Here is a 7892-nt window from a genome sequence, read left to right on the forward strand (position 1 = left end):
AAAGGAAAGGTTAAAGGTTTGGGTAAAATTGCTATCTCAAATGATCATTCTATATCAAATGTGCTATTGGTTGAGTCTTTGAATTTTAATTTACTTTCCGTAGCTCAATTATGTGATTTAGGATTTTGTTGCAATTTCACGGTTGAAGATGTTATTATCTCTAGTGTTGATGGTAGCAATCTTAAGTTTAAAGGTTTTAGACATGAAAATCTTTATCTTGTTGATTTCTCATCTAATGAGGCAAAGCTCACAACTTGCCTATTTTCAAAAGCTTCACTAGGTTGGTTATGGCATAGAAGACTTGGTCATGTTGGGATGAAGCAACTCAATCGGTTAACCAAGCATGACTTAGTTCGAGGTTTAAAAGATGTGAAGTTTGAAAAGAACAAATTGTGTAGCTCTTGTCAAGCCGGTAAGCAAGTGGCAAACACTCATCCAAATAAAAGTCAAATGTCCACTCATCGACCCTTGGAATTACTTCATATGGATTTATTTGGGCCCACATCTTTTGTAAGTATTGGTGGTAATTCTTATTGTCTTGTGATTGTGGATGACTATTCAAGATTTACATGGGTTTATTTTCTACGAGACAAATCCAATGTGTTTGAAACATTCAAGTCATTTGCTATATTGGCTCAAAATCAATTTGATTTCGACATCAAAAAGGTTAGAAGTGATAATGGGTCGGAATTCAAAAATGCAAGAATTGATCAATATTGTGATGACAAGGGTATCAAACATGAATTCTCTTCAAAATATACCCCGGAACAAAATGGTATTGTTGAAAGAAAGAATAGAACTCTTATTGATATGGCAAGGTCTATGTTAGCGGAATATAATATATCGGATTCTTATTGGGCCGAAGCAATAAATACCGCTTGTCATTCATCAAATAGACTATATTGTCACAAGCTCTTGAAGAAAACTCCATATGAATTGCTCATTGGTAGAAAGCCAAATATCTCATATTTTAGGGTATTCGGTTGCAAATGTTATATTTTGAGAAAGGGGAGCCGACTTTCTAAATTTGAGAAGAAATGTGATGAGGGTTTTCTTCTTGGATATTCATCAAATAGTAAGGCTTATAGAGTCTTCAACAAAACTCATGGTATTATTGAGGAAGCATATGATGTTGAGTTCGATGAAACAAATGGGTCTCAAGATGAGAGTGATAATCTCGATGATGTTGGGGGGACTCAATTGATAAATGCAATGAAATCAATGGCCATTGGTGAAATAAAACCAAAGGAAGATGATGATGAAAATAGTGTGGTTGTCATTCCTTCATCCTCAACTATAAATGAGGAAGATCACCAAGACCAACAACTTAATGAAACCATGGATACTCATGATCAAGGTACTTCAAGACCTTCGGTTCCTCTCAATGCTTCAACAAGCAATTATCAAACGGTATCAAGAATTCATCATTCCATTGTGAAGAATCACCCGGTTGATCAAATTGTGGGTGATATTAGTAAGGGTGTTCAAACTCGCTCTCGCATAGCTTCGTTTTGTGAACATTTCTCTTTTGTATCTTGTATGGAACCTAACTGTGTAGATGAAGCTCTACTTGATGTTGATTGGGTGAATGCAATGCATGAAGAATTAAATAACTTCGCTCGAAATGAAGTTTGGGAGCTTGTTGAGAGACCAAAGAACCACAATGTTATTGGTACAAAATGGGTGTTTCGCAACAAGCACAATGAAGATGGTGTGGTAGTAAGAAACAAGGCAAGATTAGTTGCACAAGGATATACTCAAATTGAAGGATTGGATTTTGGAGAGACATTTGCTCCCGTAGCAAGATTAGAAGCAATCCGGATTCTACTTGCTTATGCTTGTGCACATAATATCAAGCTCTACCAAATGGATGTAAAGAGTGCCTTCCTAAATGGTAAGATTAGTGAACTAGTGTATGTTGAACAACCTCCCGGTTTTGAGGACCCCAAAAGACCTAATCATGTGTTCAAGCTTTCTAAAGCTCTCTATGGGCTTAAGCAAGCTCCACGCGCTTGGTATGAAAGGCTTAGGGATTTCTTGCTTTCCAAAGACTTCAAAATTGGGAAGGTTGACACTACTCTATTCACTAAAAGAATTGGCAAAGACTTATTTGTTTGTCAAATCTACGTTGATGATATTATTTTTGGATCTACTAATGAATTATTTTGTGAGGAGTTCGGAAAAATGGTGTCAAAAGAATTTGAAATGTCTATGATAGGAGAATTGAGCTTCTTTCTTGGCCTTCAAATCAAACAATTGAAAGATGGAATTTTTATAAGTCAATCAAAATATTTGAAGGACATGCTCAAGAAGTTTGGTTTAGAAAATGCTAAGCCTATCAAGACTCCAATGGCAACAAATGGTCATCTAGACTTAGATGAAGGAGGTACTATGGTTGATCAAAAACTTTATCGTTCAATAATTGGTAGTTTGCTTTATATTACCGCATCTAGGCCCGATGTTATGTTTAGTGTATGCATGTGTGCTCGATTTCAAGCTTCTCCTAGAGAGGTTCACTTGAAGGCCGCTAAAAGAATTCTAAGATATTTGAAGTATACTCCCAATATTGGTCTATGGTATCCCAAAGGTGCTCAATTTGAATTAATTGGATATTCAGATTCGGACTATGCGGGGTGCAAAGTTGATAGAAAAAGCACCTCCGGTTGTTGTCAATTTCTTGGTAGATCTCTTGTTTCATGGTCTTCAAAGAAACAAAATTCGGTTGCTCTATCTACCGCCGAGGCGGAATATATATCGGCCGGAAATTGTTGTGCTCAACTATTATGGATGAAACAAACCTTATTGGACTATGGCATTATTTTCAAGAATGTGCCTCTCATGTGTGATAATGAGAGTGCGGTAAAATTGGCTACCAATCCGGTCCAACACTCAAGAACCAAGCATATTGATATACGACATCACTTCTTAAGGGATCATGTTGGCAAGGGAGATATCTCTATTTATTCCATTGGCACGGATGATCAATTAGCAGACATTTTTACAAAACCTTTGGATGAAACAAGATTTTGTTCTCTAAGAAGTGAAATGAATGTGATCGATCTCTCAAATGTGGCTTGAAGTTGATCACACATGTGTCGTATTGCATCTAGGGTCTAAATATGCTCTTTATGCTATTTATTTGGTATTATTGGTGCATTTTTCATTCCAAATTGCTCTAGATAGTTTAATTCAACAATTTTGCACTACTCAATTACATAATATATATATGCATGCATACTAACTCTTGGAGTGGTCGAAATGTCCATATATAAGCACCAACTCGGATTCGAAATTCAAAATCAGAAAGCGGACAGCAATTTGAAAAATGAGTATCAGGCCGCGGACCGTCCGCCCATGGACCGGGGACCGTCCGTAGCATCAGGAAATGGACAGTTCGTTCAGCCTCGCAGACCGTCTGCACACATCAGGGCGCGGACCGTCCGCCGCCCCAGCGCGGACCGTCCGCGACAGGGCAGTAAAGTCGACCAGTGGCCGCAGACTTGTCATTTGTGCTCTCTCGCTCTTCCTCTCTTGCTCTCCACTCGCAAAATACTCTCTTGTGTTGAGTGTGCGCGGACAGTGTAGTGAAGTTGCGTGCGGACAGTCCGACAGCTTGAGGCAACATTTCATCAACATGTCTTCATCACGGTATCTTCAATCTTGTGAATTTCATCAAATTTCTTCCATTTTGAGATTATATGGGTTTCCTCTCTGATCTGAAATTGAGCAGTGGGTTTCAAAATCTGATTGGTGGGATTGATAGTTCTCCTCAATGTCAATACTATGCAAAATTTTGAACTTGTTTGGATGCGTATTCTCTGCAAAATCATCAAATTAAACTTGGGTGGCGGCTAGGGTTCTTTGGAATCGCCCCTGGTCGGTCGCGGACCGTCCGCCTGGTGGACGCGGACCGTCCGGGCCTCTGGCGCGGACAGTCCGGCCCCCTAGCGCGGACCGTCCGGACCCTGGCAGAGCATTACAGTTCCATTCCCGTTTATAGTGGTGATTGGTATCAATTATTTATCTATGGATGTCTGTCACATTGTTGCAGTGGTTTTGGTGGTCTCCGCAAGAAACTTGCAGGTCGCTTTAAATCCAAGCGCCCTCGTGGAAATGATGATGACTATACACCAACTACTGATTCAGAGGCCCAATCCTCAGCTGGGGGCACTGAATCCATGGATGCTGATGATTTTCCTCATGTTCATCCCGATTATCCCATTGATACCCAAGGCTGGACTTATCCCAAGCGGAGATTTTCTATGGCTGAGTACTGCTCTAGACGGACTGTGAACCAGTATACTCTGCCATCTGATACAAATATCCAGTTTTTTCACACTCAGCTGCAGTTTGATGTTTTTTGGGGCACCCTGGTGGATACCAATTTTCATAAGCATCAGGTGATTGATTGGTCCTTCTTGCTCGGTCAATCTGTCATGGAGGGTCTGATCCCTAAATTTGAAACATGTGGACTATATCAGTTTATGGGGCAACGCACAGATTTCAATGAAATGGCTGTTAAACAATTTCTGGCTACCTCAGAGATTGATATTGAAGAAGAATCTATCACCTGGATGACTGGCTTCAAGCGCTATTCTGCTTCCTTTGCTGACTTTGCCGCTGCAAACAGTCTGAACTATGGCACCATTTCTGCTGGGCTGGATCTTTATACTGAAGATAATTTTGAGGATTTTGTGCAGTTTTATGAGCCAGCCAGGCTTGGTATACCCAGGAGGTTTGGAGAGACAGCAGGACTCCGACATCATCCTGCTGTAATCAACAAGATTGCCAGAGTCACCATTCTTCCCAAGAGTGGTGATAAGAGTAAAATACGGGATAAGTTCTGGAACATCATCCAGCACATCATGAATGGTGAAGTCATGAATATTGTTCTTTTCATGATGAGGCAGCTTAATGATTTGAAAATGGACAAAAATCAAAATTTAGCATATGCTCCTTACATTATGGCTCTCATCAAATCCAAGACAAGATTTGAGGGGCCATGTGAGATTGTTCACACACCATTCAGGCCTTTCAAGAATGAGATAGGGTTTCTCACCAGGCCACTCACTCCCTTTCCAGATGATGAGGAAGACCCTGGCTATGAGGGTGGAGCAGCTCCTAATGTTGAGGGACAGCAGATGCCTCCTCCTCCACCTCCTCCTCAGCCTCAGCACTATTGGGAGCCTGCTCCAGGATACTTTGATCCTTATTTTCACACTATGCAGCAAGGGCTTGAGACTCATATTGATACTCGCTTTGAGGGCCTAATGACACATGTGGATCACCGCCTCGATGACATGCAGTCTCGCTTTGACAGTAACTGGGATGCGCTCAACTCTGAATTTTCTGACTTTCGTGATCAAATTCACACTAATGTCACTGATCCCATCATGTCCAGGCTGAATAATATGCAACAGAGTTTTCAAGATAATATGGGTGCTCTCTCCAGTCAATTTGACAATCTTTCTACAAATGACAACATGTATGATATAAGTCAGAGGCAGTAGCAGCTTCAGCAGGATTTTAGCCAGTTCTCCTCCCTGTTTGACACCTTCAGCACTCATTATTACAACATGCATCCTCCGCCGAGTGATCAGTGAGGCTTCTCCTTTATGGCAATTGATGCCAAAGGGGGAGAGAAGTGGAAGAGAAGTTGGTGGGGTTATCTGGCGTCTCCTTCAGGGGGAGTTGGTGGTGTTATGTGGACATTAAGACCATGCATATGCATTTTACCTTTTCATGACGCTTGCATTAGTTTATGTCTTATGCATTTGGAACTGGCTTGACCTGTTAACTCTATGTCGTATGTCTGTGGACTATTATCTGTAATATTCTGTGGGATGAACTATGTTTTAGTTCAAAATTACTCTGTGTGTGGTTAATCGAGGTGTGATTATAATTGCTGCGCTCACTCTACGGATCATATCTTGTATGCCTCGATAACCATGATTGTAGGAAAGTCTCCATCAAGCTCCAATATATTATGTGTGTTAGATCTTCAACTTCAAACAATCCTGCACACACTTAGGGGGAGCCTTTCTTACATACTGAGTTTCTTATTGGGATTTATCTATCTCTCGGACAGAACTTCAAATCAAGATAAGTCCTATGAAACTCATCTCCAAGATCTATCTTATACCTTAGGTATGAGAGAGATTTGGAGAAACTAAACTTCTCTTTAATATACTATGTGGTGTTGTCATCAATTACCAAAAAGGGGGAGATTGTGAATCATCTAGGCCCCTTTGGTAATGTTTTGGTAATTAATGACAGCTACTTGTGGACTAACGATTCTTGGAGAAATAAGAATGCAGGGTTGGACCACATATAACAGGAAATGTTGAAAAGTCATACGCATTGGTTGTGGATCAGATGAAGGAAAAGGTATAATATAGGTTTTACTTCTGCCGGTCTTGAGGAGTTTAGAGAAGATACCTGACCGGATTGGTAGGCTAGATAGCCGTACTATTAAGAGGGGTCAATGACTCAGATCTGTGTAAAACTTAGTGCCTCATAGAGCATCAAGTAGTTGCATTTGCATGAGGACTAACAGCGCTTCTCATTTCGTGAGTTGAAAGTTCATTCAAAAGCATGTTTGAAAGGTGCGAAGTCATGGTCGCGCGGACTGTCCGGCCCTTGGGGGCGGACCGTCCGCGATCCTCCAGAGGGGTCCGAAGTCTGACCTTCTGTTTTGACATTGTGTTCTATGGCACTGCGGACCGTCCGGGCCTTAGGGCCGGACCGTCCGCAGTCATGTCCAAAGAAGGGTGGCTTCGGGCCAGTCCCTGAATTATAGGCGGACGGTCCGCCTGTGAAGTGCGGACGGTCCGCATGTGTCAACATCGTTTTGGACAGGGACTGTGTGTTTTTATAGATTTGTACTACGGACTGTCCGGGGGACCAGTCCGGACAGTACAGTCTCAGGTCCCGGACCGTCCGGGATTTATAGCCGGACGGTCCGCGTGTGTTAACTTTGTTTGATCCGAGGCTCGGGTGTTTGAACTTGCCAGGTCGCGGACGGTCCGGCATTGAAGGGCGGACTGTCCGGACCCTCCTTTTGAGTCAGCTCTGACATGTTTCAACGGTCATTATAGCCGTTATGATGTACGGCGGACCGTCCGGGCCTAGGGCGCGGACGGTCCGCGTGTGCGCAGAATTGCCCCCTTTTGCACATAACAGTTGGTTTTAGATGGGGGGCTATAAATAGAAGGGTAGCTCGTGTGAGAGAGCTCTCTTGGCCATTCCTTGCACACATTGAGCTCATTTGTGATCCTCCAACTCACTCTCTCACACTCTTTGCTTGAGATTGCATTCTAGTGAGAGATTGAGGGTTCCTAGTGCATTTGCATCATTTGGTGATTCTTGAGGCACTAGGTGGTACACCGAGCAAGCGTCGTTGGCTTGTTACTCTTGGAGGTTGCCGCCTCCTAGACGGCTCGGGTGATTGTCTCCGTCGAGCTCTCCAAGAAGATTGTGGAGAAGCCGCGGTGTGGATTGTGAGGGGTTCACGCCTACCTCGCCGGAGCGGCAAAGGTGACATTAGTGGAATCGAGGTATTGAGTGACTTCTTGTCCACTTGGCTCAAAGATCAAGTCGTGTCTTGATAGAGGAGCAAGTGAAGCTTGAAGTCCACCTCAACGTGGATTAGGGGTGATCGGCAAATCACCGATACCACGGGATAAATTTCGTGTCTATTCCTTCTAGCATTACTTATTGCCTTGCAATTGATTAAGTGTTTTGCTTGTTGTTCTTCAAGTATTCAATCTCCGTAGTTGTCTTTCATACATTGTTTACTTATTGACACTAGATAATTTATTCCTCTTGTTGTATTGATTAAATTTATTTAGTATTGTTGTTTTTAGTCAAAACCGTCTATTCACCCCCCCTCT

The sequence above is a fragment of the Zea mays genome, chromosome 3 (genome assembly GCF_902167145.1).
Source record: "Zea mays cultivar B73 chromosome 3, Zm-B73-REFERENCE-NAM-5.0, whole genome shotgun sequence".
In the NCBI taxonomy this organism is placed as follows: Eukaryota; Viridiplantae; Streptophyta; class Magnoliopsida; order Poales; family Poaceae; genus Zea; species Zea mays.